Genomic DNA, 9,928 nt, shown 5'->3' with positions numbered 1-9,928 from the left:
ACGGAAGGCGACCTGGTGATCCGCAACGTCAGCTATACGAACGCCGGCTCTTACCAGTGCTACGCGAAGAACAAGTTCGGGGAGAAGTCTGCCTTCGGCTCGCTCACGGTCAAAAGTAAGTGCCCAGTTTACAGGTCGCTATTTACTAGAGAAAGGATAAGCTTCACTAAAGGACGGTTTCCACCGCGAGCGGAGCTGACTCATTAATGTCTAAGTTTAACTTACATGGACCAACTTCATAGAGGTGCGATGTAAGTACTTTCATGTAGCCGATAGTTGTACGTTAAACTAAGTCGTTTCATTAATGAGTCAGCTCCGCCCGCGGTGGAAATGCTGAGGGATGTGATGTGGTGTGTGGTGGAATGGTAATGTGGTGGCTTTAGATCTCGTTATCGACTGGAACAATACTTCGTTTTTTTTAGCATTAGAAAAAGGGTTGATGAGTCTTTTTTATTGAAAAACGTTTTCAAAAAATCAATAATTATTACTTATGATACCAAAAGATTGTAATGATCATAATGTCCTTGCTATTTGTTACATATTTATTTGCTGTGGCTTATTTTTAAAAGTGTTTTTCAATAAAAAGACACACACATCAATATCGTTTACCTTCTTTCTAAGGCTAAAAAAATGAAGTATAATAGAAAGTCTGTGATAGAGAGACAGGTGACACTTATTTATCTTTTATTTATACTAATACCTTTAAACGAGCATGTTTATAACTCTTCCTTATAATCCAACTGACAATTAATAGAATAATATTTTACCCAGGAAATTACCCAATTATATATGTGGTGAAAAAAGTTTACACCTACAGGAGCGAAGTAAAATCAATCTTTAGTCAATGCCATAAAGACGTCGATATGGAAAAACTTTTCTCACCTTAACTATATATTAATTTTGAAATTTAGGGCTGCCTGACCTAATAGGTCACGCAAGCAAGGCCGCAGGTAAACGCTGTTATTAACAACATCCTTTTGGCCACAGAGCGCACAGTGATAACCGACAAGCCGGAGCCCTACGAAGTCGCAGCCGGGTCTTCTGCGACGTTCCGCTGCACAGCCAACGCGGACGACTCGCTCAAGCTAGACATCATCTGGCTCATCAACGGGGAGCCCATCGACTTCGACAACCAGCCGCGCTTCCGCGTCACCAACGACTACTCGCTGCTCATCTCTGACACCAGCGAGCTGGACTCCGGCGAGTTCACCTGCATCGCCAAGACTGAGATCGACGAGGCACGCGCGCAAGCCACTTTGACCGTCCAGGGTGAGTTGGTACACTAGACTCTAGACCCATTATGACATCATCATCAGCTAATAGCAGTCCACTGCTAGACATAGGTCGCCCCAATGAGCGCCTCATCCAGCATGTACCAGCAGGTTTTCGCAGATCGTCACTCCACCTGGCCGCAGGGCGTCCTACACTTTACACTACGTTTGCCGAGACGCTGTATCCCTGGTATACGTGCAACTTATACGTAATGTTTGTCCACAGATAAGCCCAACGCTCCTGTTCTCGACGGCATCGAGTGCCACGAGAAAGTGGCGACGCTCCGCTGGTCCCCGATGGGCGACAACCGCGCCCCGATCCTCCGCTTCTCCATCCAGTACAACACCACGTTCACGCCCGACACGTGGGACGCGGCCAGCGACAACGTGCCGGCCATTGACTCCTCCTGGACCGTGGAGCTGTCCCCGTGGGCCAACTACACCTTCAGGGTCATAGCGCACAACAAGATAGGGCCCTCCTCGCCGTCTGGACATTCGGACGTGTGCACGACGCAGCCGGACGTGCCGTATAAGAACCCCGACAATGTGGAAGGCAAGGGCCGGGATCCCACGAACATGGTCATATTTTGGTCGGTGAGTGTGCTTCTTCGGTTTGAATTTGGGTTTAGCATTGGAATTGCTGAGATAACAAAAAATATATTTCTACTTAACAACGACTTTTTGTGATATTTCTACTTATCATCCATCATTTTTCACGCCGATGATAACATCGAAAAATCATCGAAAATAATTTCGATGGGAGGTAGTTTATGACTTTTTACGTAATTGACGACGATTATCCCTTGCCGCAGTATATCGATGACAAGAAATGGTTCTCTGTGAGCTACATTTTCACGCTATTTAAGTATTGATAACACGATTTGCACAAGACCAGATACTAAAAATGTGTATTAGGTTGTCTGTAGACGTATGTGTTAGTCGTCTCGTTGCGTTCGTATGCAATATGAATGTGGACATTGAATGTATTCCAGAAAATGCCTCAAATTGAGCACAACGGCCCTGGATTCTATTACTTGGTGTCGTGGAGGCGCGACATCGCCGGCTCGCCGTGGAGCGAGGAGTCCGTGCGCGACTGGCGGCAGAGCGAGCTGCTCGTGCCCAATACACCCACTTTCGTGCCCTACCGGATCAAGGTATTTATTAATTATAAATCACCATAATCTGAGACCAACAACTCTCTTTTTACCCACGAAAGTCGACCAGACCACGGAATATACTTAAGAGCTAAACTCATTCTTTTATTCTCCAGGTGGTCGCCATGAACTCCAAGGGCACCTCAAACGTGGCCCCCGTGGAAGTGATCGGCTGGTCCGGCGAGGACAAGCCCCAGCTCGCTCCGACCAACTTCACCCTCGTAGAAGTCACGTCCGGCACCGAAGCCCTGCTCAGCTGGAACCCTGTCCCACCAGAATCCGTCCGTGGACACTTCAAAGGCTACCGGATACAGACCTGGACCGACGGAGAGGAGGACCAGATCAGAGAGGTCAAGGTCAACTCTGAAACCACCAGAGCTCTCATCGCCGTCCTGAAACCCTACAAGAAGAATAACGTGCGAATCATGGCTTACAACGGCCACGACAGCGGGCCGCCCAGCGAGACTCTCAGCTTCGTCACCCCAGAAGGCAAACCCGGAACCGTCAAATCCTTCGAAGTTTACCCCGATCGGTTCCTCCGCTATGCTCCTTAAGTGGGACAAACCGATGGACGAAAACGGTGTCCTCACCGGCTACAAAATCTACTACCAAAAAGTAACCGGCACTTCGCTAGGACCTCTACAGGAGCGGAAGAAACTCATCGACCCCAAATTCGATCGCGCAAAATTAGCCGGACTGGAACCCAACACGAAGTACAGGATAGAGATCAGAGCGAAAACGAAAGCTGGCGAAGGGGATAAATACTACGTGGAACAAACGACGAAGTCTGTGATCAATGCGCAACCTGACACGCCCGCTTTTGAGGCCAGCATGCTCACCGCTAAGGAGGGAACCGCCCACATTCTGGTGCGTTGGCTGCCGGCTCTAGACGGGCATCCGGGGACGCACTTCAAGGCGTGGTACAAGCTCAAGGGGCATCCCAAGTGGACCCAAACGAACGAGGTCACAGAGGATGACTACGTGATCCTGACCGGCCTGGAGCCCGGGAAAGTATACGAAGTGAAGATAACGGCTCACGACGGGGAGTACTTCAGCAGCAGCGACATCAAGGAAGTCGATACGACAAACGGTGAGTTTGCTCGTGTTTCTGACAGTTTTACGACGTAACGTAGTTTAACAAGTTCGTTATGCGCTGTATGTCTCTAAAATATAAAATTGCATTGTAAAGTATTGAAAAGCAGCGGGGATGTAAGGCGTGGTGTGTGTTTCAGACGGTCCGCTAATAATGCCGGACGACAAGATGGCGACGGCCGGGTGGTTCATCGGCGTGATGCTGGCGCTGGCGTTCCTGCTGCTGGTGCTGGTGCTGGTTGCGTCGCGCGGCGCAACCGCGGGGGGAAATACGACGTGCACGACCGAGAGCTGGCGCACGGCCGGCGAGACCACCCCGACACCGGCTTCCACGAGTACACGCACCCGTACGTACTGACTGTGTTACTGTACAGCGCGCGGCCGGCAGTACGACGTGCACGACCGAGAGCTGGCCCTAGTAAATTAAAAAAAAAACGCTCACCACACTGTTGCGTGTGGTCCCTTGACCGTTAAGGAGAACGGTCTTATGCTTTCGAGTGAATCAGTAACTGCCAAACTGACCGAACTGATAGACATTTGTCAATAACTTCCCTGTTTTGCCACTCTCGTATTTCCTATTATTTTGTGACATATCGATCTTATACTGTCTCTATTTAATCGAAGCATAAACAGACGGCATCATAGATACTTTATCACAAGGTAAAAAGGGCTCTACAAAGAGTAGTGAAGTAACGTTACACTTTCTATTTTCGTACTACTGAATGCATTTTGATCAAACTTGTTCCCTCCGAAGGTTGACAACAAGTCGCGTCACTCGATGAGCAGCGGCGCCAAGCCCGGCGTAGAGAGCACACCGACTCCATGGCTGGTACGGCCGAAGGAGAACTGGTACGTAACTAATAAATAATATCTTAGGAATTTAATGAGAGAGAGACAGGAGAGAGAAGAGAGAGAACATTTATTTACACATATTCGATACACAGAAAAAAACACGTTAGGATGAAAATAATATTAAATACATCGCCAATAGCGTAGAGAGCGACCCACTCATGGCAAAGTTACGGCAAGAACGCTTATTTTTCTTAGGATTTAATGACAAACTATTTATTGCTAAAATTACTTCACTTTTCGAGATGTATTAGTTATTAGTGATAATAGCGAAAGTTTAAACAGTCAAGTGGTAAAAAATATGTACTTTACTAAGACGTCAAAATAACTTTATGCGAGGCCATATTATTTGACGCTATGGCTGTATAGATATGCCTTCGACTGTTCTGTTCTGTTCTGCTCTCTTCTGTTCGACACAGAATTATCGATAGTTTTACGATCCGTACGTTCAATATAAATGACAGCTGCAGTATGGTATTGATGCACCGCCCAATATAACTCAAAATGTGGCTAAAACGGCAGGATTATTAAGATAGAAAGGTTTGTAGTTTACCCTTAACCAGGCTATATGTATGTATGTGAACTCTTCACAGCATATAAAAATTAAAAAAATAAAAATACAAGTATACGAAAAGGAATACCAAAGCCTAATAAGAATAATTTTCCACATGCACGTATTTCAAAGTTATTTTTATAAAAGTGGAAATTGGTCCTGGAAACGGTCAACACCGTAGAACTAGAACCTCACATTTTGCATCACGATGTGTTGTAGTGGACGACGCCAGTGAACTTATTTTGGGCGCCTCACATAAAATATCTAACAAAATAAATTAAGTAGGTACTGACGATAATTCTACCGGTCCACAAATTGTACATAATTAACGCAAGTTCTGACAGTTTCTTAGCTTTTAGTCATTATTGATGTGAGAATGTAGCTATTTTATTTTGCAATAGACCCCCGTCAAATACCTAGCCCCCGCATTTAAAGCTCGCAGTACCTGTAAGTTAGCTGCATGACGATTTGCTAGTTTTACCTGTTTTTTTAAGTGAAGTTTGATGTTATTGTGCTGTTTTTTTTTAAAATTATTCTTGTGTTTGTGTAGAAGGGTTACTGGACTTATGATTTAATAACGGTCTTCCAAAGCTCCAGTAATCGTTCTTTTACTAAAGTGACTCGCCATAAAACTTGTTTTGTACAAAAAAACCATTGCACAAAGTTAGCATAGAAATCCGAAAGCACACACTATACGGCCCGGTCCGAGGTTCTCGAATGGAGACTGTTAATCCGCAAACGCAACATAGGACGTCTACCAACGAGATGGACGGATGAACTGGTTAAGCTGGTTAATGGATGCAGGCCGCTTCCAACCGAAGCGACTGGAGGTCTATGGGGAAGTTTTTGTCCAACATGGACGTCCTACGAACTGATATGATGATGATAGGATAGCTTAACCCTTAATAAGGTAGAGGCGATTTAGCGACCACATGCATTGATTTGGAAATTCAACCTTATTGTTTTAGTAATAAGTTACAATATTAAATTGCTAATTTAAAAAATATCCTTTGCCAGATATGTATTCGGTAGCTGCTTTTGATTCTGTGCTAGTACGCTCCAATAAATGGGGTCTTATTAAGGGTTCAATGGAGAAAGATACTTTGACTTTGTATCTTGAGCAAACATTCGTATTATTCGTACAGTCTGCACAAACTCGACTGCGACGACTATACTGCCAATATAATAAATAAGACAGTATGTAGATCATTTAGAACATCAAAACTGCTCATCTACTTCTGCTGCTGAGCTGCTGACTACAAATATCCGCCCTGACCGAGTATCGACCCCGGGACTTCAAGCTTCACAGTCAGGTTCTCTAACCACTTGCCTATCCAGTTGTCACAACAAGTACTTTGGCCAGTCACTTGGTAAAGGCTAGCAGCTAGCATGCATGCACGGCCGTGTCTGTAAGTCGGCATGCGTTGCAGCGGGCATGAACGAGGACGGGTCCTTCATCGGGCAGTACGGCCGCAAGCGCCGGCCGCCCGCCGCCAGCCACCAGGACTCCGCCTCGGGCGCCTTCGCCACGCTCGTCTAACCTCGCCCCGTCTCCCTTCACTACCTCTTACCTCTCGGTCGGTAGAACCGGATAGGATGCGCTGTTTGGTGTAGAGCGGTTGAGACGCATTTGTATCTACAAGTAACCTACACTCTTTAGTTTACATCGTATATACATTTTAGCAATACTTAAAATCTGTTTCATCGTCTTGGAAATAGTAGGCCGGTGTCAGCATTAAGAATTACGTTTAAAACTGCAGTAACTTAATTAATAGTTAAAAATGTGGTCGCGTCTGAACAGTGTGAAGCAGACCTTATAATTTTGACAGGGTCTTGCGTCCTACGGTCCTGCCGGCTGAATCCTTTCACACCGTTGCTACGTTCAAATTAGATTAAAAACGTAGTGCCATCACATCTCTCTCAATCGAATAATGAACAGTCCGGTACTGATCAACCAATCGGCGTCGCGTCTCCGATCTTCGCTCTGATTGGTCCGTTTGAGTGAATTCGCCCGCCAAAATTGTCCGCCGAATCTCGATGATCGATGATCTGTTAAAAATTCGATATTAGCTGTTGTTTAGGAATTAATTGTACTATTAGGTATCTTCCGGGCGTTCAGGGTCTTTATTGTACTATTTTAGAAATAGTTTTAATAAAGGCTGCTTCACAGTTCCGCTGCAAGTGTTAGACAAATACACAGAATCTCCGCTACTTATTTTTTAGGTTATTTTAGTGTCAAGTACACGCTACTGCTAAGCTAGGTTGTAAAAATTGATATTACGTTTAAATCGAGTGAGATGGAGGGAAATAATATTCCTAGTTTATATAATTTTTTCTATACACGGTTTGCTATGTTTTTTGAGTGCATTTACATTAGTTAGGGTATTTGTCCTTTTCCGTCCTTTTGCCTTCAATGTTTGCCTGCGCACGAGCACCGGTTTATTTTTTTGTTTACGAGGTATGATTTTTTATATTTTTTTATATTTTAAGTTAATTTATGTTTTATGGAATGAGTATGAGTAATGTCTTTTCTGCTGGTTTTTATTGTTTCTTGTTTTTTTTTTTTTTTTGTTGTTCTACCTAAAACTTATATTTTTTTTATATGAAGACGTTCATTTTAATCTGTTATGCATGCCATTCACCCGTTTATTCTTTAGTGGCGGCCTGCTGTTGCCGTTTTAGTTTAATTTAGGATACTTGACAATACTCCCGAAAAAGATGTATTTTTTTTTATTAATTACTTAAAAATATACTGCAATACAATGTAACTTATTTTCTAGGGCTTTATAATTGAAACATGTTGTTTGTGTTACCAGGTCGGTTCACGGAGGACGGGTCGTTCATAGGCCAGTACGTGCCGGGCGCGCGCGCGCTGCCGCCCGCGCCGCCGCCGCCCGAGCCCGCGCCGCGCGGCGCCATGCCGCCCACGTACGTCTAAACACAACCAGTTACCACCGACACCTGACAACTATAAGTACAGTCTGTAACAGCTGGGAAATTAGTGCCACAGAGAAGCAGAAAGCTTAACTACGATTTGGTGTCCATCGTTGACCGCATTGGTCGTCTTACAGTGTTGCTAACTATGTAATTTATGAGGTGTTGTTAAGCCGGGTCTCCACTTAACAAGCCACGTCGTGCGGCAGCCATTTCTGAAGCATTTTTTAGCCTGTGTCGAACAAAATCATGCGTCATGCGCTTGCCCAGTGCTCAGTGGAGACCCGGCTTTAGAATATATGCAAATAGTCGTCAGTTTGTAAATTGGCTCCCAATGTCGCTGTGTGGGAAACTGGCAAAGAATCGCTGAAATATATGAAATGCTTGCAAAATATTCGCAAACGTAGTCCGGAAATAACTAAGTTGGATGGCAACACTATCGTCTTTCTCGCAATGTTTTTTTAAGCCATAGTGACACACTTAGTGACAGCTGTAAAATGTAAACGTTGGTGATATTAACTTTGACTCGTCGGTTATAGCGACTTGATAGTAATTCGACACGTTTTTAATACAAAACCATTTTGTAATGTAAACATGTCCTTTTGGTACTTTTTCGCTGGGTTGTTTTAGGCCAATCATGAAGTTTCGATACTCAAGTTTAAGGGACCGCTTCCTTTGTGAAAAAATCCCTCCATTTTATTAGAAACAGTTGACAAGTTTAATGTTTTCTAATATTGATCAATAGATCCAACCCGCCCTTGTCGCTATAACGCGTATCAAGATCATTAACTTCGAAATATTAAATTTGAATAATCGCCCTGCCTCTCTTGAACTGATGTTTATGAAACAGTAAGAAAAGATGCAAGTGTTAAGTGGAAAAGGTTGCAATCAACAAACACTTAGTGCCTTTTACCCTATCTCTATAGTATATTGATCAATTTCATACACGAGATTTGATCTAATTTTTGTCCAACCAAATTAAGTGGTTCGTAACGTGGGGCGTGTGAAACTTGCATCTTCTCTGACTAAAATTAGTACAGTAGAAATAAAAAAAAAAAAGAATTTCAGTGGTTTTAATAACTCTATTGGATGTTAGAACATGGAAAATGTCGGGAGAAGAAAGTGTTTGTAATGTATTCTTGATTCCTCCCAAATTAGCAAACTAACACTGTGTAGAATCTCAGTGCGAAAATGAATGTTATTTGTAAAGTAGTTAGATTCAGCTACTTGTATAAATAAAACAAATGTATATAGTCACGTGCACGCCAACCGAACTACGCAGCTGCACGGCGACAGTGGAACGTCGAGGTCCGGTCGGTGTGGACGCGACTTTTAATAATTTCAATATGAATGTATGTATTTTTCAAAAAGCTATACTGCCACTATTTTGAATCTAAGCACAGGCTAAGTGATGTGCAGTTTTTTTGATATTTTAGTTGAAATTTATTAGTTAAAGGGCCAAGTTAGTGTAAGTTGAAACTGCCTACTTTGGTTAGTTGGGCCCTAGTGTCAGTGCTGAAGGCTATTAGTTAGAAAACAGTTTTATGATACCTCACCGGCATACTATAGCTTTACGACGTCGACACTTTAAATAATAGGGCCATTTTTAGTTGTATTCAATCTATAAAAAGCAGGTGTCTAAAAAATCTAATTACAAGGTTATTCAATAGTTTGTAATAGGGTTTCTAGTATTCAGGAACGGTTGTCAAAAAAGGAAGTTTTTTTTTTTAGTGTCGCGTCTCATCGATTTAATAGTTATTTATGTGCGTCTGTGATTCTCCAACAGATTGGTTTGTTTATGAGACTGATTTTAAGTAATAAAAGTAATAATAGTCCTCATAATCTGACACTTTCTAGTATTCGGCTTGTAGGCGACGTTTTGGCTCGATATCAATTACGTATGGTAAGGTGACGCAGGTATATTAAGAGAAGCTATTTTTGTCACAGAAAATAGAGTAATCGATAAAGAATATTCGCTCTGGGCACCGGTGGCCAGCGCGGGGCGGGTTACGGCTGCGGGCTGCGGACCCTGGGGACTTTTGGGTATCTTCAATCATTTTGTGGTACGACCTAGG

The 9,928-nt window shown here is 43.5% G+C and overlaps 1 protein-coding gene and 1 pseudogene across 2 annotated transcripts in view; both read left to right on the top strand.

The window, feature by feature from the left end:
• LOC141435320 (zwei Ig domain protein zig-8-like) overlaps positions 1 to 9,928 on the top strand; it is a 283,174-nt gene that overhangs the window by 261,006 nt on the left and 12,240 nt on the right. The gene's annotated exons all lie outside the window — the stretch shown is intronic.
• Positions 4 to 3,991, top strand: LOC141434925 (neuroglian-like; annotated as a pseudogene).

The sequence above is a fragment of the Choristoneura fumiferana genome, chromosome 14, assembly GCF_025370935.1.
Source record: "Choristoneura fumiferana chromosome 14, NRCan_CFum_1, whole genome shotgun sequence".
Lineage (NCBI taxonomy): Eukaryota > Metazoa > Arthropoda > Insecta > Lepidoptera > Tortricidae > Choristoneura > Choristoneura fumiferana.
Note: the sequence above shows the minus strand (reverse complement) of the source record. Positions and strands in the feature narration are given on the sequence as shown.